This window comes from Salvelinus sp. IW2-2015, linkage group LG4p (genome assembly GCF_002910315.2).
Source record: "Salvelinus sp. IW2-2015 linkage group LG4p, ASM291031v2, whole genome shotgun sequence".
NCBI classification, from domain to species: domain Eukaryota; kingdom Metazoa; phylum Chordata; class Actinopteri; order Salmoniformes; family Salmonidae; genus Salvelinus; species Salvelinus sp. IW2-2015.
Window position 1 is genome coordinate 8609599 of NC_036841.1, and position 22242 is coordinate 8631840.

Below are 22242 nucleotides of genomic sequence, written 5' to 3' on the forward strand. Positions count from 1 at the left end.
GAGCAGTACTACCTTTTGTTGTTATTTTTAAGTTTCAAGTCTTCCAGCTGGAGAAGGCAAGAGCAACCGCTTCAATAATTCAATTCTCCTTTATTTGGATATGACTTGCTTAAATCCCTAAAATACGAGTGGATATAATTCAATACATGCAACAGATACTGAGTAACATGTGCTACGACCTTGAAGTAAGCACTAAAGATATGTCTAGCGAGAAGTCCAGGCAAAATCTCTCAGAGCTGACAAACTGTAGTGTTTGCTAGCAGCGATGTTTAAAACTGACAGACATTTAACTGCTGTGTGGCTACAACAAACATACATGTTGCTAGTATGTGATACAGCTGTAGTACATTGTATTATACAGCTGTAGTCATGGTGATTATTACCAGCTGTTACAGTATCATGGTGTATGGTATTCAGCTGTGTACATTGTATTATACAGAGCTGAAGTACATGGTATTATACAGCTGTAGTACATGGTATATAAGCGTAGTACATGGTATTTACGCTTGTAGTACATGTATTTACAGCTTAGTATGTATTATACAGCTGTAGTTACATGGTATTACAGCTGTAGTACATGGTATTATACAGCGTGTAGTACATGGTATTATACAGCTGTAGTACGTGGTATTATACAGCTGTAGTACATGGTATTATACAGCTGTAGTACATGGTATTATACAGCTGTAGTACATGGTATTATAACAGCTGTAGTACATGGATTATCAGCTGTAGTACATGGTATATATACAGCTGTAGTACATGGTATTATACAGCTGTAGTACATGGTATTATGCTTCTATGATAAACTAATCCTCAAGCTATCTAATCGCTGTGTTATTTACTCGAGGAAGCTTCATTGTCAGACTAACCTTACTTCAAATATTCTCTCCATATTACATGATACCCTTGCACTGTAGAAGTCTGAAAAACACTTGTCCACGTGAGGCAGTTGGACAGAGTCTGACAGTGCCGTTGATCAGCCAGACTAAAAGGCTAGCTGTGTTGCTAGCTGATCCTCAGTTTTTCTTGACACTGAGCTGTGAGAGGGCGTTGGTGTTGGGGAGAGTTGAGAAGCCACCGGGTTCTCACCATCACATTACTACTGTAGCTGCAGAGAGAGAGAGGGAGTGGTGGCGGCAGGACCAGATGGCTAGCTCTCTGGACTCAATGTACCATCCCTCTGATAAACCCAGACAGAGCCGTTACACTTTCCAAAAGAGAGATGAAAGGAAATACAGGGAGGGAGGAAGGGGAAAAAAACAAAGGCTCGCCTTTCGCAAATCTTTAATTACCCAACTGTCGGCTGCTTTTCAGATTGCTGCTTTTTAAAACATCCCCTTCCCCAAAGAACACACACATATACACACACATATACACACACACATATACACACACATATACACACACACATAATTGCAAATACACTGTCTGGGGCGACGACGAGCATTAACCAGCGTTGGGGTTCTGTCTGGCTTTTTTAGCTGGCGTCTCTTTGCAGACTCTGAAAGGTGTGTGATGACTTCCTTAAGCCCAGGATTTTATGTGCTACAGAGACAGCTTGGCTGTGCAGATATGTCGGGAGAAATATTCCCCTTAATTGAGACACTTCACAAATGAAGCTGTCAAACCTTAGTAGCCAGAATACAGACAGAGTTGAAACTGGATTTCGWGGAAAGAGCTACGTTGGAGTCTTCACTCTTCACACATAAAAAAGTAGAGCGTATAAAGTGATTAGCGAGGTTCGGAGCTGATCTCACAGAGCTGTTAGGCCGTAGCGCCAGATTCTCTCCCTATCTTGAAAATAACCACTGGCAAGTGTACATGGCCCATAAGCAAAGCAAAAGAATAGGGTGTTATTTATGCTACTCATACTAGCCCTGAGAAGGACATTGTTTTTCTCACCTACTCTGAGTCTACATTGATGACCAGCAGTGTCGTCCACGTTTCACAACAACAAAATTATAAAAAGTGGACAAAATGCAATAGAAATCCCTCCAACACCGGATCTCACAGTGGAATGTGGTTCTATTTCTCTACCATAAACTGTCTCCAATGTTGTTTTAGAGAATTAGGCAGAACGTCCAACCTCACAACCGCAGACCAGATGTAACCACGCCAGCCCAGGACGCCACATCCGGCTTCTTCACCTGCGGGATCGTCTGGGGGGGGGCAGAGGAGTATTTCTGTCTATAATAAAGCCCTTTTGTGGTGAAAAACTCATTCTGATTGGCTGGCCATGGCTCCACGGCGGGAGGGCTCCCAGGGCCATCCATGGCTGCACACCTGCCCAGTCATGTGAAATCCATAGATTAGGTGCTGTTGAATTTATAAAAATATCTTTATTTCCTTATATGAACTGTAACTCAGTAAAAATATAGAAAATGTTGCATGACGTGTTTTTTATTTTTGTTTAGTATATTAGAGTTGAGGTGGAACTTGTCTGATTGAAACTGGTGTAAAAGTCTAAAACCAGCAAAGTTCTACCAAAGTAGAAACCTTTTCTCTTTTGGGATTGTTTACATGAAGTCAAGCCTTGAAAACTAGCGTGATTCTCCTTTCTACATGCAACACAAAGAGGGCGTAAAATAATGAATGATTACATTCAGTACAATACGTCACAAAACATGGTGTGTGCGTGTGTGTGTCCTACAGAAGGTACCTTAAAAAACTGGAGCGCCAGCATGAATAGTTCTAGAGGGAGATACTGAGCATCAGATGGGAGGATTGACTGACCAACGTCAGCGTCCTGACCCAGGCAAACATCCCCAGCAAAGAATCCCAAATCATCGGGCACTCCAATGGACAGGATACTGTGTCTGCATGCTGACTCAAGGCTGCCCAAACAACTTCAGGTCCATGTCCACCCCAGTGCGGGAATCAAATTAGCATAATACAAAAATCCCCATCAAAATCCGTCTGTTTAACCCTCAAACTACCGAATGGGGTCATTTTGATCATAGCCCAAAGGTGGTTTATTCAATTCTTCTAATTTTTCATGACTTTGTCAATAAAATTGTTCTTAATAAATCAAAAATAATTGTTTCTTGTTTCTGTATTAGTATGGACTTCTGGGGGAATTCCTATATACCGTTCAATATTCTAGATGTGAAACTTGTTATGGTATTTGGGTTGCTATAACATTTGGTTTGAAGTGACTGAGGCTTTTTGAAGGATCCTGGCTCTACCACTCCCATTGTTTCACTAGCAGCGATGCTAATGCTGGCTGTGGGGTAAGTAAATAACAAAAACAAATGCATATTTTTGGTCATTGTCTCTCAGGCTCAATAGATGAATCACTTTTTGTCAATAAAATTAAGTGTATTTCAAATGTTTGTGTAGTGCTCCTTTAAATGGCAGTTGTATTTAACCGCAAAAGCATGACAAAAAAGTACATTTACTTTTTATTTAGAAAAAAGCYGCACATTATACGAGGGAAAAAAGTATATTTTCGTTTGACAGAATATGSTAATTATCTGTAATTGTGCCAAAMAAAACAGTCTGTGTTGGTAATTATTTATTCCGGATAACATTATTTACATGTCTAATGATGTTTTGCTAGGAATGAAGTTGATATTTCTTTATGATTGTTGCTTTTTCCAGTAATTTGTTATTGGGGTCAAAATGACCCCAGTTATTAATCCATATATGCTAAATATGTTGGTATTAAGATGGTCAAAGGCTTAAACTCTTAGGGGTTATGAGGACACCTGCACCACACTGGCCATTGAAAAAACGACAGAAACGCACAGACCAACCCCCCAAGAAACCCATTCCCCTCCCCTCCAAAACTCACTTGCAGCGTCTGTGGACAGGTCTGAGACTCCAGAATCGGCCTGCTCAGCCACAGCTGGAACCACAACAATCAAGGCACCTAAAAAACCTGTGAGGAAGAGATTATCCTTGAGGGATTGCCGATGATGCGCGCGTGTATGTGTGTGTGTTTGTGCGTGTGTACATGTGTGAGCATGTACAGTATATGTTTTCATGCATGTGTGTGTGTGTGTATGTGCATTTGTGAATGCATATGGACTGGAATGTTTAAGTGTGTCCATATGTGTGTGTGTGCGTGTGTGGTATATACAGTATAACATAAGTGGTGCAGGGCAGCAGCAGAGCAGCAGCAGACGAGGGGAAGGCCAGTGGGTCTGACAGAAAACAGAGCAGCCAGGAAGAGGCAGTGCTCTGGCCTGGGGGGTATGAGTGGTGTCCAGGGGGACAGACGGAGAAAACTGAGCAGCTCTCACTGGGAAACAATATGCAGTTTCATCTGGGGGAGACATTTTGCAGCTCTCTCTCTCAGAACCAGAGAGCCGACAGCACAAAGAGCTCCATTGTTTCTTCTGCAGCAACCTCACCGCTCCCAACTAGAGCAGCAGGGTCGAGGCTGCACAGGACCTGCCAGGGGCTGTTAGAACCTGCTCCCACTGTGTGTGTGTGCGTGTGTGTGTGTGTGTGTGTGTGTGTGTGTGTATATCGGTTTTCTTCAATATAATGTTTCATGCTAGTTCTCGGTCAGGATTATCGTACCGTTACAGTGCATTCAGAAAGAATTCAGACCCCTTGACTTTTAACACATTTTTTATACGTTACATACTTATTCTAAAATCGATTAAATTGTATTTTTYCCTCATCAATCTACACACAATAACCCATAATGACAAAGCAAAAAAAAGTTTCTAGAATTTTTGGCAAAAAATACAAATAAAAACTTAAATATYACATTTACATAAGTATTCAGACCCTTTACTCAGTGCTTTGTTGAAGCACCTTTGGCAACGATTACAGCCTTGAGTCTTCTTGGGTATGACACTACAAGCTCGACACACCTGTATTTGGGGAGTTTCTCCCATTCTTCTCTGCAGATCCTCTCAAGCTCTCCATCAGGTTGGATGGGGAGCGTCTCTGCACAGCTAATTTCAGGTCTCTCCAGAGATGTTAGCTCTGGCTGAGCCACTCAAGGACATTCAGAGACTTGTCCTGAAAACACTTGTGCGTTGTCTTGGCTGTGTGCTTAGGGTCGTTGTCCTGTTGGAAAGGTGAACCTTCGCCCCAGTCTGAGGTCCTGAGCGCTCTGGAGCAGGTTTTCATCAAGGATCTCTTTGTATTTTGCTCCATTCTTCTTTCCCCCGATCCTGACTAGTCTCCCAGTCCCTGCCTCTGAAAAACATCCCACAGCATGATGCTGCCACCACCATGCTTCACAGTAGGGATGGTGCCAAGTTTCCTCCCGAAGTGATAGTGACGCTTGGCATTCAGGCCAAAGAGTTCAATCTTGGTTTCATCAGACCAGAGAATCTTGTTTTTCATGGTSAGAGTCCTTTAGGTGCCTTTTGGCAAACTCCAAGTGGGCTGTCATGTGCCTTTTACTGAGGAGTGGCTTCCATCTGGCCACTCTATAAAGGCCTGATTGGTTGAGTGCTGCAGAGATGGTTGTCCTTCTGAAGGTTCTCCCATCTCCACAGAGGAACTCTGGAGCTCTGTCAGAGTGACCATCAGGTACTTTGCCATCTCCCTGACCAAGGCCCTTCTCCCCCGATTGCTCAGTTTGGCCGGGCAGCCAGCTCTAGGAAGAGTCTTGGTGGTTCCAAATGGCCACTATGTTCTTGGGGACCTTCAATGCTGCAGAAATGTTTTGGAACCGTTCCCCAGATCTGTGCYTCGACACAATCCTGTCTCTGAGCTCTACGGACAGTTTCTTCRACCTCATGGCTTGGTTTCTGCTCTGACATGCACTGTCAATTGTGGGACCTTATTTAGACAGGTGTGTGCCTTTCCAAATCATGTCTAATCAGTTGAATTTACCACAGGTGGACTCCAATCAAGTTGAAGAAACATCTCAAGGATGATCAATGGAAACAGGATGCACCTGAGCTCAATTTCAAGTCTCATAGCAAAGGGTCTGAATACTTATGTAAATAAGGTATTTCTGTTTTTTTAATCCATTTTAAAATAAGGCTGTAATGTAACAAAATGTGGAAAATGTTAAGGGGTCTGAATACTTTTCGAAGGTACTGTATCCGGTGTTTTTTCTSTACTGTATAAATGGAAGCGAGTTCTAACACTGTACCACACACTGTATGTGGTTCTAATGTTTCATACAGGGATGTGTTTCARCGGGTTGTGTCAGTATCAGATCATGAACAGTTAGGACAGATATGCCTCCCTCTGTCCGTCTATCGCTCTCTACCCTGCTTCACCCTCCATCACCGTCTCTCTCTAACACACACTTACAGTACTCGAGCACACACACACTCACACATACACGCACTCAGGACATAATGGAAAATCCTTTCATAAAGACGTGCAGGTCACATCCTGAGAGGATCCAGCAGAATTCTAGTTTATAATTCTCTGGCAGGCAGGCWCGGTCTGTGGAGAGAGGAGGGGAGGAGAGGTAGAGGGAGGAAAAGGGAGAAGAAGGGAGGGGTGGTGAGGTCAGGAGAGGGAGAGCGGGAGGGAATAGATAAGATCAAAGGCTGGATGAGAGAATTCCTCAAACTCAAGGGGCGATGAGAAAATTAAGAGACACGGAGGGCCGCGACTAATCAGCAGTCGGAAAATCCTAATGTTCCACTACCGGGTACGACCGTACTCCCCGTAAAATGTAGAGAGACAAAGGCTTGCATCATTCAGTGAAGTCGAATTCCAATTTCAGAGAGGTGAAAACTAGTATGAGTGTAATAATGAAGGTGATTTGGTAAGCCACGGTAGTGTGTTGAGTAACCTTGTCTGAGACTTGTTGTTCGCTCCCCGAACTAATGCCTAGGCATGAGCTCAGCGAGCTAACAGAGTCAAATAATGAATACAAGCTATTCTTCAGTACATACAGAGGAAATCAAGGTTACTGCTATCAATCATGGGTTGATAATTCTGTTTGATCAACTACTTTAGCAGGTGGGAAGTAGTTAGCTGTGTGTGTTAGGAACGGTGCGGTAGTGTTTAGCATGTTAGCTAACACCCGGTATTTTGTCCTCACCAACCAAGACCATGGTTTTGGTAGGGTAATGGTTAGAATGCTAGCTTCATTAGCACAAAGTGTCATTGTTGTTGGGGATTGAATCCCGGGTCGGCCTTAAGCATTTATCAGATTCCAAGAACGTGTACGCATCTGTACAGCACTGTTCTAGAATATCGGACCGTTGGCTTTCATACTTTATGAAGCAATTTCTCCAACCTTCACCCCATTCAAATTAATAGAAGATGCGTGTGCAGAACCCCACTGGTTGGGAATTTTGAGGATGTACAGGGTCAGGCTGTGGGGGGTCTCAGAGCAGTGTACTGTAGCTACAGTACAGTGCATTCGGAAAGTATTCCGACCACTTAACTTTTTCCACATTTTGTTACAGCCTTATTCTAAAATGGATTTAAAAAAAGTATAATCCATCAATCCACATACAATACCTCATATTGACAAAGCGAAAACAGGTTTTTATACATTTTAGCAAAACATTTCAAATGCATGTGGAAAGGGTCAAGGGGTCTGAATACTTTCCGAATGCACTGTATGTCACAATGGGCAACAGAATATGGGGTGTCCGCATCTTTGGACTCAGCTTTGGACTCAACTGAATTACAGTTTACAGGCATGGCTTACTTCAGGGGTTCTCAAAGAAGGGTCCGCGGACCCCTTAATTTTGGCAAAGGTATCGTGGAACAAGTTTTGAGGTTGTAATACAATACAACTTAATAATATTAAAGGAGCTATATATATAATTTTTTTATTTAACCTTTATTTAACTAGGCAAGTCAGTTAAGAACAAATTCTTATTTACAATGACGGCCTACCCCGGCCAAACCCAGACCAATTATGCACCGCCCTACCCCGCCCAATTACAGCCAGATGTGATACAGTCTCAGGGACAGGGATATTGGCTTCCACAGTACTCCACCAATAATAAATTGTTCAACTCAATAATTCTTATAGTCCAGTTAAAAATAATAATAACATCAATGCAATGTAATTTAAGCTTTAAAACTGTATTTCTTTATCTCTGCCTTATGGCAAAACAAAATGTAATTGCAGGATATTTGCTTTAAAGCTGTAACAACAAAAAGTATCTCTGCCCCATGATAAAATTTGTAGAATTGTGAGGGGAAAAAAAATCGCTTGAAAACTGCAACATTTCTCTCCGATGCCAAGAGGCGGGCCTTTAACATGTTCCTTCCCAGGGTCCAAGACTTGGTTCATCCGGCCATGCACTGCCAAAGTCATAGTAGAACTCCTTGTATGCTATTTTTATCTCACTGGAGTTGTGTTCTGATTAACAGGGGTTCCCTGATGAATTTGCTATCACAAAATGGTTCCCTAGACCCCAAAGGTTTCAGAACCCCTGGTCTACCTATCGTTACACTACCAGTGTCAACAATGTTTCAGGTCATGGTCTCGACTATTTATTTCCTTAAATTCTGATTCACTTATGACAAACATCAAACCTTTGGTAAGTGATGTAGACGCTAGACATGCCACACTCTTTGCCATTATTATCTGAATTAATAGTGTTTCCCTGACCACAGCATACCAAGTAGTTTGCAACATAAACCAATAAAACARTGACTGTATTGGGTATTAGGATTCTGAGTAGAAATGACAACCACATCCTCTGTCAAAAAGAAAAATGCAGACATTCTTGTTTTAAGAGGCAATGGAAGTCCCCCAGCTCTTATTGGGTAATGACAGATTATCAGATTCTCTGACTGCCCTCACACAGGCAGGCACTTACACACACACACAACAACACACCACACACACACACACACACACACACACACACACACACACACACACACACACACACACACACAGGGAACTGCGCTGGTGGTCTTGCTATGGAGGCCTGGTAATGCACAGCACCATGCCAAGCCAGAAGAGAGAGTGCAGAGCTAGACGGATGCTATGAGGGGGAACAGATACAGTAGACTATATTACATTGAGCCATTTTTAAACTGACAAGTCAACAGCTGTTCCCATAGTAAAATCCTTCATCTGAAACATGCTCAGAACTGCTCTGTTTCAGTAGTGTTGTATGTTAACCCCAATAAGACGACGAGCTCTAATCATAGTTGTTTTTTCTTTGTTTAATTATCTATTGTTGGAGCCTAGATATTGCTGCTTTGCAGAGGTTCGCCGCCATATCAGCGGTAACTATTCACAATGCATTAAAAGTTTGGTGCTTAACTTCTCTCATTAGGTTTCAATAACACATTTTTCACTTTGCCAGGTTCATTAAAGCCTATCAAAAATATGCCATCGTACATTTAATCTCCAAACAACGCTGCTGCTACTCTCTGTTATTATCATCTATGCAAAGTCACTTTAATAACTCTGCCTACATGTACATATTACCTCAATTACCTCAACTCTGTACYGGTACCCCCTGTATATAGCCTCGCTATTGTTATTTTACTGCAGCTCTTTAATTATTTGTTACTTTTATTCCGTAATTTTTTTAACGTATTTTTCTTAAAACTGCATTGTTGGTTAAGGGCTTGTAAGTAAGCATTTCACTGTAAGGTCTACTACACCTGTTGTATTCGGTGCATGTGACAAATACAACTTGATTTGAGATCCATGTCTCCCTGTAACCAGCTCCTCTCTGTTACCATTTCAAAGGCTCTCTCTAATTCCCTTTCTCTCTTCCTCTCTTTTCATTCTCTCTCCTCCTCTCTCTCTTGCTCTCATTCCCTCACTCCCCCCTCTCTCTTCCACCCTCTTTCTCTCTCTGCCACAAAACACAGTCAGCTCTTATTGGCTGATAGTCTGTCTCGAACCACGCCAATATTCCCTGACTCATGCGTGGGTATTGGCTGGCGCTGGCTCAGCTAATGGCAGGTGAGGCAGTAGCGCTGTGCTGTGCTGTTGTGTGCCACTTAATCAATGCCCTGCAGAAGTGCCAGACAGCTCAGCACTGGCAGCTCCCTCTGCGTTGGGCATGGCTAACCTTCTGGAGCCAGCAGCGCTGGGGAGGGCATGGCATTTCTACACACAAACACACACACACGCGCATACACGTGGACACACACATACACATTAGTAGTGGACGCACACACGCACAGGGGCAAGCACACACCCAACCCCTTCCTCTTCAAAACACCCCGCCGCCACCCCCAAACCCCACATCAGCTCTAGTGGTGTTGTCGGGTACAGACAGCGTATGCCAGGCTGGTCTGACGTACCCTACAACCCACGTCACCCATCCTGCCTTGGATCAGGGACAACATCCAAGATGCCATCTCTCTCTCTCTCTAGCAGCTGCGGTAGCCATGAGCTGCAGTAAACAGTGGCTCTAGGCCCTAGACTGAAAACCCCTCAGCTTAAAGCTTTCAGCATTATCTCTGTAACCCCAAAGCAATTTGCTAGAGGCACTTGGCCTTTCCCGCCATCATCAAAATGTATTCCTGGCACCAAAATGTATTCCTGGCACCTTTATCCCACTTCTCTCTCTTTCTACGAGGTGCTGCTGGGCTTTAACCTTGCAATGACCCCTCCTCCTCCGCACCAGGTTAATGCCTGGGATTGTTTGCCACGCTCATTCAGTCAAAGCCTTTCAAGCGTTCATCTGCTCAATTCATTGTTCATTTACAAAGAATTGTAATGGATGTTTGTGGTTGCAAGTGTTGTAGACGACATGTACTTGAGGCTGGTTAGTGGGAGATGCCAAAAACAATAAACAGACTGCATTTTAAATGATGAATACTAAAGGTATAGGACTGGTTCAGCTGCTGCTGTCAGGGGCAGCAGGCAAACTCTGCTGGTGTTAGTATTGTGTGTTGGTACAGGGATTGTGTTATCGCTCACAAATAACATCCCCTTAATGAGGAATATCATTATACAGTACTTGTGGTTTGGTATGGTAATTTGGTGGTTTGGTTCAGCCACAAGAGCATTAGTGAGGTTGGGCACTGATGTTGGGCGATTAAGCTTGGGTTGGTGTTCCAATTCATCCCAAAGGTGTTCAATGGGGTTGAGGTCAGGGCTCTGTGCAGGCCAGTCAAGTTCTTCCACAACGATCTCAAAAATCCATTTCTGTATGGACCTCGATTTGTGCACAGGGGCATTGTCATACTGAAACAGGAACGGGCCTTCCCCAAACTGTTGCCACAAAGTTGGAAGCACAGAATCATCAAGAATGTCATTGTATGCTGTAGCGTTAAGATTTCCCTTTACTTGAACTAAAGCGCCTGAAACATGAAAAACAGCCCAAGATCATTACTCCTCCTCCACCAAACTTTACAGTTGGCACTATGCATTGGGGTAGGTAACGTTCCGCTGGCATCCATCGAACCCAGATGTGTCCGTCGGACAGCCAGATAGTGAAGCGTGATTCATCACTCCAGAGAACACGTTTCAACTACTCCAGAGTCCAATGGCGGTAAGCTTTACACCACTCCAACCCAGCGATGCTTGGCATTGAGCATGGTGATCTTAGGCTTGTGTGCGCCTGCTCGGCCATGGAAACCCATTTCAAGAAGCTCCCGACGAACAGTTCTTGTGCTGTCGTTGCTTCCAGAGGCAGTTTGGAACTCGGAAGTGAGTGTTGCAACCGAGGACAGACGATTTTTACGTAATTCAGCACTCGGGGGTCCAGTTCTATGAGTTTGAGTGGCCTACTGTACCACTTCACAGCTGAGCCATTGTTGCTCCTAGACCAGGGATCATCAACTATATTTAACTGCGGATAGTCGGGGGGCCGGAACCTAATTACGAATAATTTGTAGACTGCAAATTGACCGCAAGGAGCTCAAGCAGATATAATGATTGACTAAAACATTCTCATTTCAAACCTTGCTTACAACCCCTATGTGAGAATGCTGTTCATTTGACTACAGATCAGCGTTCAACACCATAGTGCCCACAAAGCTCATCACTAAGCTAAGGACCCTGGGACTAAACACCTCCCTCTGTAACTGGATCCTGGACTTCCTGACGGGCAACCCCCAGGTGGTAAGGGTAGACAACAACACATATGCCACGCTAATCCTCAAAACGGGGGCCCCTCAGGGGTGCGTGCTTAGTCCCCTCCTGTACTCCCTGTTCACCCACGACTGAGTGGCCAAGCACGACTCCAACCCCATCATTAAATTTGCCGATGACACTAGGCTGTAGGTAGCCTTGTGGTTAGAGCATTGGGCCAGTAACCGAAAGGTTGCTGGATCAAATCCCCGAGCTGACAAGGTAAAAATCTGACTTGCCTACTTAAAGAAAGGTTATATTTTAAATAAAATGTAAAAACTATGGTACTGTAGGCCTGATCACTGACAACGATGAGACAGCCTATAGGAAGGAGGTCAGAGACSTGGCTGTGTGGTGCCAGGACAACAACCTCTCCCTCAACATGAGCAAGACAAAGGAGATGATCGTGTACTACAGGAAAAGGAGGGTCGAATACGCCCCCATTCACAGCGAAGGGGCTGTAGTGGAGCAGGTCGAGGGTTTCAAGCTCCTTGGTGTCCACATCACCGACAAACTATCATGGTCCAAACACACCAAGACAGTCGTGAAGAGGGCACAACAACACCTTTTCCCCCTCAGGAGACTGAAAAGATTTGGCATGGGTCCCCAGATCCTAAAAAAGTTCTACAGCTACACCATTGAGAGCCTTCTGACCGATTGCATCACCGCTTGGTACGGCAACTGCTCTGCATCCGACCRTAAGGCGCTACAGAGGGTAGTGCCTACAGCCCAGTACACACATGGGCCAAGCTTCCTGCCATCCAGGACCTAYATACTAGGCGGTGTCAGAGGAAGGCCCAAAAAATTGTGAAAGACTCCAGTCCCCCAAGTCATAGACTGTTCTCTCTGCTACCGCGCACGGCAAGCAGTACCGGAGCGCCATGTTTAGGTCCAAAAGGCTCCTTACCAGCTTCTATGCCAAGTTTTTACACTGCTGTTACTCTGTGTTTATTATCTATGCATAGTCAGTCACTTTACCCCTACCTACATGAACAAATGACCTCGACTAACCCGTACCCCCGCACATCGACTCGGTACCAGTACCCCCTGTATATAGCCCAGTTATTGTTATTTTATTGTGTTACTTTTATTTCATTTTTTACTTTAGTTTATTTAGTAAATATTTTCTTAACTCTATTTCTTGAACTGCGTTGTTGGTTAAGGGCTTGTAAGTAATAATTTCACGGTAAGGTCTACACTTGTTGTATTCGGTGCATGTGACAAATACAATATTATTTTATTTGATCATGTGTATCTCTATTATGCGTGGGAATACTTGGGAACAGATTTTTTAAATTAAAATCRCTTGGAGCTGATTTCCTGGTGTTTTTATGGTCTTTTATGACCAACTTTTTTTTACTGTATTTTTTGCTCAGAAAACTTGGGGGGCCAAATAAAACCACACGCGGATAGAAAAAACCTGTCCTAGACCTTTCCACTTCACAATAACAGCASTTACAGATGACCGGGGCAGCTCTAGCAGAGCAGAAATTTGACAAACTGACTTGTTGGAAAGGTGGCATCCTATGACGGTGCCATGTTGAAAGTCACTGAGCCCTTCAGTAAGGCCATTCGACAGCCAATGGTTGGCTGTGTGCTCAATTTTACACACCTGTCAGCCGAATCCACTCATTTGAAGGGGTGTCCACATACTTTTGTATGTATAGAATATGTGTGTGTCTATGTGCATGTCTGTGTTTGTGTGTGTCTGTGTGTGTGCGTGTGCATGTGCAAGCGTGCGTGCATGCATGCGTACGTCTATGCATGTGCTTGTGTGCTGGAGTGAATGTGCATACGCAAGTGTGTATTTTCTGTGCATGCATGTGTGCGAGAGTGCATGCATGCATGTGCTCGTGTGTGTGTGTGTGTGTGTGTGTGTGTGTCTATACATGTGCCATGGGAAGGCTGTCGGTGGCAGCTGTTGTATTCATAGGCTGATGACCACAGAGAGGGAATAGCTGCAGCAGCTGAACAAGGCTGAGAGGAAGACAGGAGACACTGAGGGAGGAGGCCCARACCCTTCACTGTGTTTGTTTACCATCTCAGTAGACCGTTCAAGGTACATTCCAGCAGGGTGGCGAGCTCCAAGGACTGCTCCAATACAGATTCTACAGGTACACTTGAAATGCGGTTTGGTAAAAGTAGCCTTTTGTGAAGTGTATCTTGGTCCAAAGAAACATTTGATTTCAATAATTTTAACATTCTGTCATAAAGAGCASATGTTCAACTTAATACAAACACGTTTCCCATCTTGAAAGGTCAAATAAAAAAATACTATAGTAATTGTCTATTAAGTGCCAAATAAAGTAACAGGGTTGACGATTTCATCTTAAATCAGTCATAAATCCCCTTGTGACAGGGGGAATGGAAGCTTGTTGTGTGCAACAGGGAGTAGCAATTGAATGCAAGCTTCACAATTGTTAAAACATTTCTAGCCTGTCTATCTATGGGTAACAGGGTAGACTTTTTCTGCCACAAAACACCAGAAAATGGCCAAAAAGAGTAGAACCAGCTCACCTGCTTTTACACTATGATTTGATTTTTAGATGTTCAATGTTTCTTTAAAAAAATATTTTTTATATTTCACCGTTTTAAAAAGAGAGTTCAGTTCACGTAACAGGGTTGACCTTAAAATCAGTGACAGACGTAAATTAATCACTAATCRCATGAAATAAATAATACTCTTCAGAAATGACTTTGTCAAAGCAACAAAAAAAAGAGGGCTTTATAAGGTTGTGGTTAAGTGAGTTCAAATCCTGAAGTCACAGAGGGTGCGCAGAGGGAAATGTAAAAATGCAGAATTCTTTACTCACATTTCAAAAGTTGTGAATTCTCCAGGGCACTTAATTTAATATAGCAGGGTTTTTAAATAAATATTGGTGCACAGTTTCTACTTAAAATATCAAAAGGGACGCAAAAGGCACTCTTTTCGTGGAACGACCCAGCTAGGAATACTCTACTCACAGTCCAGAAGTGGTGCTAATGATCTTGTGAGGCTGCTCTCTTCCGCTCATGGCTTCTGTGGATACTGTCTCTGGTTCCTGAAAGACACACAACATGAAACAAGCATATATCTTATCATCATGCATGTTGATATATACTGAGTGTACAAAACATTAAGAAYACCTGCTCTTTCCATGACAGACTGACCAGGTTAATCCAAGTGAAGCTATGATTCCTTATTGTTGTCACTTGTTAAATCCACTTCAATCAGTGTAGATGACGGGGAGGAGACGGGTTAAAGAAGGATTTTTAAGCCATGAAACAATTCAGACATGGATTGTGTATGTGTACCATTCAGAGTGAATGGGGAAGACAAAATATTTAAGTGTCTTTGAATGGGGTATGGTAGTAGGAGCCAGGCACACCGGTTTGTGTCAAGAACTGCAATGCTGCTGGGTTTTTCACGCTCAACAGTTTCCCGTTTGTATCAAGAATGGTCCACCACCMAAAGGACATCCAGCCAACTAGACAAAACTGTGGGACGCATTGGAATCAACCCCTTGTGCCCCGATGAATCGAGGCAGTTCTGAGGGCAAAAGGGGGTGCAACTCAATATTAGGAAGGTGTTCCTAATGTTTGGTATTCTCAGTGTATATGGCTTAAAGGGAGTAAGACAGATGAGCAGTATCTGTTTTCATACACTTCTCCCTTGATGCTTCACTAGTTTCAGTCTATGCACAGAACTGCTGAATCACATGCAGMGAGAAGGTGGTTTACACAGTGTACTCATTTCAATAGAGGAAAAACAGATGCTGTCAAATATGATCTTCACATTGACAGAGTGTACATTTCATAAAACAGTTCTGATGCTAATAATCATTGTTGTAAATGATTGTTGCATGACACACTACATTCTCGACTACATTAGGCAGCCACGATGTAGAACGGCTATCATCTTTATTGTAATAATTACAACCCAAAGAAAAATGCAATTCCGTTCATTCCTGGCATGTTGCATATTCCTGGAAAAATCTGTGAATCCTTCAAAGGGGAAATTCTAATTTTGAATGTTTTTCTCTGTACATTTCTCAAGACGAGTAGTCTATTCTGGGCACCGCTTCAAAAACACAGAGAAAAAAAACCTTTCTCTCTGAATTAGCCGGCGGTTCCTTTTATTGGAGTGGATTCTGTTCTAATTTKAAAGCCTTTTGTAATAAAAGGTCTTAATTATTACCTTGAATTCCAAGTAGCGGCGGCGTAACCAGAGAGCTATTACAGTGAGGCTCCTACTGGGCGTCCATTAGCCAATAGCCATGTACTACACCGCTAGTCTTCCACTAGACAGCCTCTCTGCTTTACTGAYGGCCTCTGCRTGTTCCCTCCCAGCCTACCTGGTAACACAGGTAATCAAAGTAGCAGTTAATGCCATGTACTTTGAGTTAATGTCTATAGCGGTGTTGTGTAATTATGTGTGGCCTGGTCATGACTCAGACACGGCTTGACTGTCAACAGTAGAGCGCTCCTCTGTCTGGACTAGAAGACACAGCCACCAGTGTAAGATGTAAGGTAATGTGTAATGGTTATGTTTACCAGAGCAGGTAATGATGTCATACTGAGTGTAGGGTAAACAGGGAAAGGGGGGAAATAATGAGTATTTCAGGAACATTTTAACTGTGAATGTGTGTGTTCTGTAGATCCCCACTGGTATAACAGCTTGTCAACCTGATTGTATCCTAAATGGTACCCTATTCCCTATATTGCAGTACTTTTGACCAYAGCCCTAAACAAAGTACACTACAGTATATAGGCAAGGGAATAGGGTTCCATTTCAGACAAAACCCCGGTCCCAATTTGTGGGTGGTGAGGACTGAGGAACTGAGGGTGAGGATGGCTCCATTCTGAAGCCGGGGTGTAATGCAGTCATCATGGGGGCTGTGAGAGATGTCAGTATGAGATACGTTTTTTTTGTGTGTCCTCAAATGACCCAATGTCCCACTTTCCTCTCTGCCTCTCTTTCTCCACTCCACCCTCCCTATCTTCGTCGCCTTCCCTTGTTCCCGACTCCTAGTATCGCTCCACTTAATTCTCCATCCTTTCTGCCAACCTTCCACCCCTGTTTCTCCTCAGCATCTCTTCTATCAGAGGTTTCCACACCTCCCCCCCCGTCTATCACTCTATCCAATGAGTGTCAAACATAGGGGCTCCAATCCAACCCGAGGGTGGTTAGATTAAAAAAAACATTTATATACTGTACTGTATATATTTTTTGGGGGGGAAACAAACTCAATATACTTTAAAATGAATCACTGAAATGAAAGCTAGTTAGGGAGTATCGAAAATTCCCAAAACTATGTATAGAATATCATTTTTTTTGCTAATGTTGATGGCAAGGAAATATAACCAATTTTCAGTGGGGCCCTCCAGACCTCGTTGAAGACCGAATGTGGTCTGCGGGGCAAAATGAGTTCGACACCCCTATCTTTTATAGGACACCCACCCAGAGCACAAAGCTATAGCTAGCTTGTAGCTACCTTCAGGCTGGTACCTTCCTTTCCTCTCCTTCTGCTACAGTATTCAGATTCATCACATCCTTTAAAATATCCCAATAGATTTATTTACATTCTCAAATATATTTGATCTATAAAAATACATAGGCTAATACAGACATACCTGTACCCCCCACCCCACCTTCTATCGCTCTCTCACTCTCTGCCTGATGGAGGGAGGGTGGGGTAATCCACACTAGTTGCCATGACACCAGACAGCACTTGCTCAGTGAAGGCTCTCTGCTTCCTCTCTGCTCTATTTCCCCTGAGCCTTTCACAGAGGAGTGAGTGTGTGTGTGTGTCTGTTTGTTTATGTGAGTGTGTGTGAGTGCTCTCCCTGTATATAGCTCCATTCTTGTGTATTAAATTACTATTTTTATTTTACTCAAATTTTTTTTAACTCGTTGGGAAGGGCTCATAAGCAAGCATTTCACAGTAAAGTCTACACCTGTTGTAATTCGGCGCATGAGGCAAATATAATTTGATTTGTGTGTGTGTGTGTGTGTGTGTGTGACAGAGTGACAGAGTGAGAGTGCATCAGAGTGAGAATGCATGTCACCCATATAGAGGGACAGAAGGACAGAATTATGTCACTTGTATGTACAATGCCGACAGAAAGTAGTCATACCCCTTGACTTATTCCACATTTTTCTCACTCATCTACACACAACACCCCATAATGACAAAGTGAAAACATGTTTTTAGAAATGTTTTCAAATGTATTGAAAATTATATATTCACACCCGAGCCAATAATTGTAGAAGCACCATTGACGGCAACTACAGCTGTGAGTCTTTTTGGGTAAGTCTCTAAGAGCTTTGCACACCTGGATTGTACAATATTTGATCATTATTCTTTTAAAACTTCTCAATCAAGCTCTGTCAAGTTGATTGTTGAGTATTGCTGAACAGCCATTTTCAAGTTTTGCCATAGATTTTCAAACCAATTTAAGTTAAAACTATAACCAGGAACATTCAATGTCGCCTTGGTAAGCAACTCGCCCAGTGTCTGTTGCAAAACAGACTGAACCAGGTTTTCCTCTAGGATTTTGCCTGTGCTTATAGCTGTATTCTGTTTATTTTTATCCTGAAAAACTCCCTAGTCCTTCCCGATGACGAGCATACCCATAACATGATGCAGTCACCACCATGCTTGAAAATATGAAGAGTGGTACTCAGTGATGTGTTGTATTGAATTTGCCCCAAACATAACACTTTGTATTCAGTACAAAAATGWCTTTCCCACATTATTTCAGTATTTAAGTGCTTTGTTGTAAACAGGATGCATGTTTTGGAATTCTATTCTATACAGGCGTCCTTTGTTTCACTCTGTTATTTAGCTTAGTATTGTGGAGTAACTACAATGTTTTCTCATATCACAAACATTAAACTCTGTAACTGTTTTAAAATCATCATTGGTCTCATGGTGAAATCCCAGAGCAGTTTCCTTCCTCTCCAGCAACTGAGTGACTGGGTGTATTGATACACCATCTAAAGCCTAATTAATCATTTCCCCATGCTCAAACGGATATTCGGCATCTGCTTTTTTTTTTTTACACATTTATCAATCGGTGCCCTTCTTTGCGAGGCATTGAAAAACCTTCCTGGTCTTTATGGTTGAATCTGTGCTTGAAATTCAATACTCGATTGAGGGACCTTACAGATAATTGTATGTGTGRGGTACAGAGATGGGGTAGTCATAAAAATAAATGATGTTAACAACTATTATTGAACATGGAATGAGTCCTTGCAACTTATTATGCGGTTAAGGGGTGTGAATACTTTTTGACGTCACTGTATGTYATTCACAAGGGAGGTAATTCCGACCCCAGTTAAATGCACGTAAATGGAATGGAATTCCCTTTTAATGCACTTTTCTCTCCAAGCGTATATATATATTTTTGGGGGGTTGAATTTTACCCCCCYTTTTCTCCCCAATTGTTAGTAGTTACTATCTTGTCTCATCGCTACAACTCCCGTACGGGCTCGGGAGAGACAAAGGTTGCGTCCTCCGAAACACAACCCAACCAAGCCGCATTGCTTCTTAACACAGCGCGCATCCAACCCGGAAGCCAGCCGCACCAATGTGTCGGAGGAAACACTGTGCACCTGGCGACCTTGGTTAGCGTGCACTGCGCCCGGCCCGCCACAGGAGTCGCTGGTGCGCGATGAGACAAGGATATCCCTACCGGCCAAACCCTCCCTAACCCGGACGACGCTAGGCCAATTGTGCGTCGCCCCACGGACCTCCCGGTCACGGCCGGCTGCGACAGAGCCTGGGCGCGAACCCAGAGTCTCTGGTGGCACAGCCAGCGCTGCGATGCAGTGCCCTAGACCACTGCGCCACCCGGGAGGCCCTCTAAGCGTATTCTGACCTTGATCTTAAACTCCACGAGAACATCTGTTGGCCAGCAAGTGGGAGGGTTTTCAGGGGTTGAATTAAATGTAGTCAGCGCAAGCGAACCATGCCTGCAAAGCCCGTTATGCACCTGCATAAGATAAGTCTGAATAACAACTATCTGGAAGTGTGTAGGAAAAACGTGTGTAGGAAAAGTGTCTGAATCGGGCCCAAGGTAAATAATAATACCCTTAACGTGTCGTGCATCGGATGCAGCACACAGGGAAAATGTATCACGAATAAAGTACAATGCCATTTACTTAAACACCATGTAACAAGCCTCTCTTGAAACATTGTGTGTAATCATGCTCATCCCATTTACAGTAATGCAGACAACATGCTTAACAGTAAGGGGCCGATTCCGACTTAKGAAATGTTCGCCTTTCCTAGGCATTTCTCAGATGAATATCTTATGCAGGTGAGTAACGGGCTTTGCAGGCGTGGTTCCCCTGGTGCGYGCTGAATACATTTAATTCAACTGCTGAAAACCCTCCCACTTACTGGCCAACAGATYTTCTTGTGGAGTTTTCAGTACATTTATCTTAACCCATCCTTTAATATACAATGTACATTAATTCATTTTGTCAACAGACTAGAATACATTGAGAGAAGGGTTCAGAAAGTAGGGATCAATGAAAGAATGCCATTAATGCATCTTCGTCTCCGTTTCAGCACCAAATGGTAGATTAATAAATACTCTGATTTTGTAGATTATTTACGCCCATTTCCAAAGTTAAAAGTTGTCTATGTCCTCTTTTTAGTCTTGTTAAATGTTTTTAGAATGTAAGTTTTTCATGAAATATTGGAAGGTGGAAAAAAAGTGTACAATAGAGGTTGAACAATAGTCCTATAAATCTACCCTAATTCTGACTAATCATGGAACTGTACGAACCATATGCCAGGCTCCAGGTTTAACCTGCTATGTGTGGTCTGTTCCATAATGATTCTAATAGGCTACATGTCCTAAATTACTGTACAGCGTTAGCCTAATATGATCCAGTAATGCTAGTTTTGGGGGTTGAATTTACCCCCTTTTTTCTCCCGCAATTTTTAGTAGTTACTATCTTGTCTCATCGCTACAAACTCCCGTACGGGCTCGGGAGAGACGAAGGTTGAAAGCCATGCGTCCTCGAACAACAACACAAGCCGCATTGCTTCTTAACACAGCGCGCATCCAACCCGGAAGCCAGCCGCACCAATGTGTCGGAGGAAACATGTGCACCTGGCGACCTTGGTTAGCGTGCGACTGCGCCGGCCCGCACACGGAGTCGCTGGTGCGCGATGAGACAAGGATATCCCTACCGGCCAACACCCTCCCTAACCCGGACGACGCTAGGCCAATTGTGCGTCGCCCACGGACCTCCCGGTCCCGGCCGGCTGCGAGAGCCTGGGCGCGAACCCAGAGTCTCTGGTGGCACAGCTGTATGTTGGCGCAGCGGCCCTAGACCACTGCGCCACCCGGGAGGCCCTCTAAGCGTATTCTGACCTTGATCTTAAACTCCACGAGAAAATCTGTTGGCCAGCAAGTGGGAGGTTTTTCAGGGGTTAAATTAAATGTAGTCAGCGCAAGCGAACATGCCTGCAAAGCCGTTTATGCACCTGCATAAATAAGTCTGAATAACAACTATCTGGAAGTGTGTATGAAAAACGTGTGTAGGAAAGTGTCTGAATCGGCCCAAGGTAATAATAATACCCTTAACGTGTCGTGCATCAGATGCAGCACACAGGGAAAATGTATCACGAATAAAGTACAATGCATTTTACTTAACACCATGTAACAAGCCTCTCTGAAATTTGTGTTTCATACTCATGCCATTTACAGTAATGCAGACAACATGCTTAACAGTAAGGGGCCGATTCCGACTTAGAAATGTTCGCCTTTCCTAGGATTTCTCAGAATGAATATCTTATGCAGGTGAGTAACGGCTTTGCAGGCGTGGTTCCCCTGGTGCGTGCTGAATACATTTAATTAACTGCTGAAAACCCTCCCACTTACTGGCCAACAGATTTCTTGTGGAGTTTTCAGTACATTTTCTTACCCATCCTTTAATATACAATGTACTTAATTCATTTGTCAACAGACTAGAATACATTGAGAGAAGGGTTCAGAAAGTAGGGATCAATGAAAGAATGCACATTAATGCATCTTCGTCTCCGTTTCAGCACCAAATGGTAGATTAATAAATACTCTGATTTTGTAGATTATTTACGCCCATTTCCAAAGTTAAAAGTTGTGTCTATGTCCTTTTTTGTCTGTTTAAATGTTTTGAATGTAAGTTTTTCATGAAATATTGGAAGGTGGAAAAAAAGTGTACAATAGAGGTTGAACAATAGTCCTATAAATCTACCCTAATTCTGACTAATCATGAACTGTACGAACCATATGCCAGCTCGCAGGGTTAA

General features: G+C 43.3%; 1 long non-coding RNA gene across 3 annotated transcripts in view; it reads right to left on the bottom strand.

Moving 5' to 3' along the window:
• LOC111960092 (uncharacterized) overlaps positions 1-22242 on the bottom strand; it is a 99017-nt gene that overhangs the window by 35767 nt on the left and 41008 nt on the right. For all 3 annotated transcript variants that reach the window (XR_011475022.1, XR_002876771.2, XR_002876769.2), the window contains exon 2: positions 14918-14994. This is a non-coding gene — a long non-coding RNA (uncharacterized lncRNA). The remainder of the gene's footprint in view (positions 1-14917; positions 14995-22242) is intronic.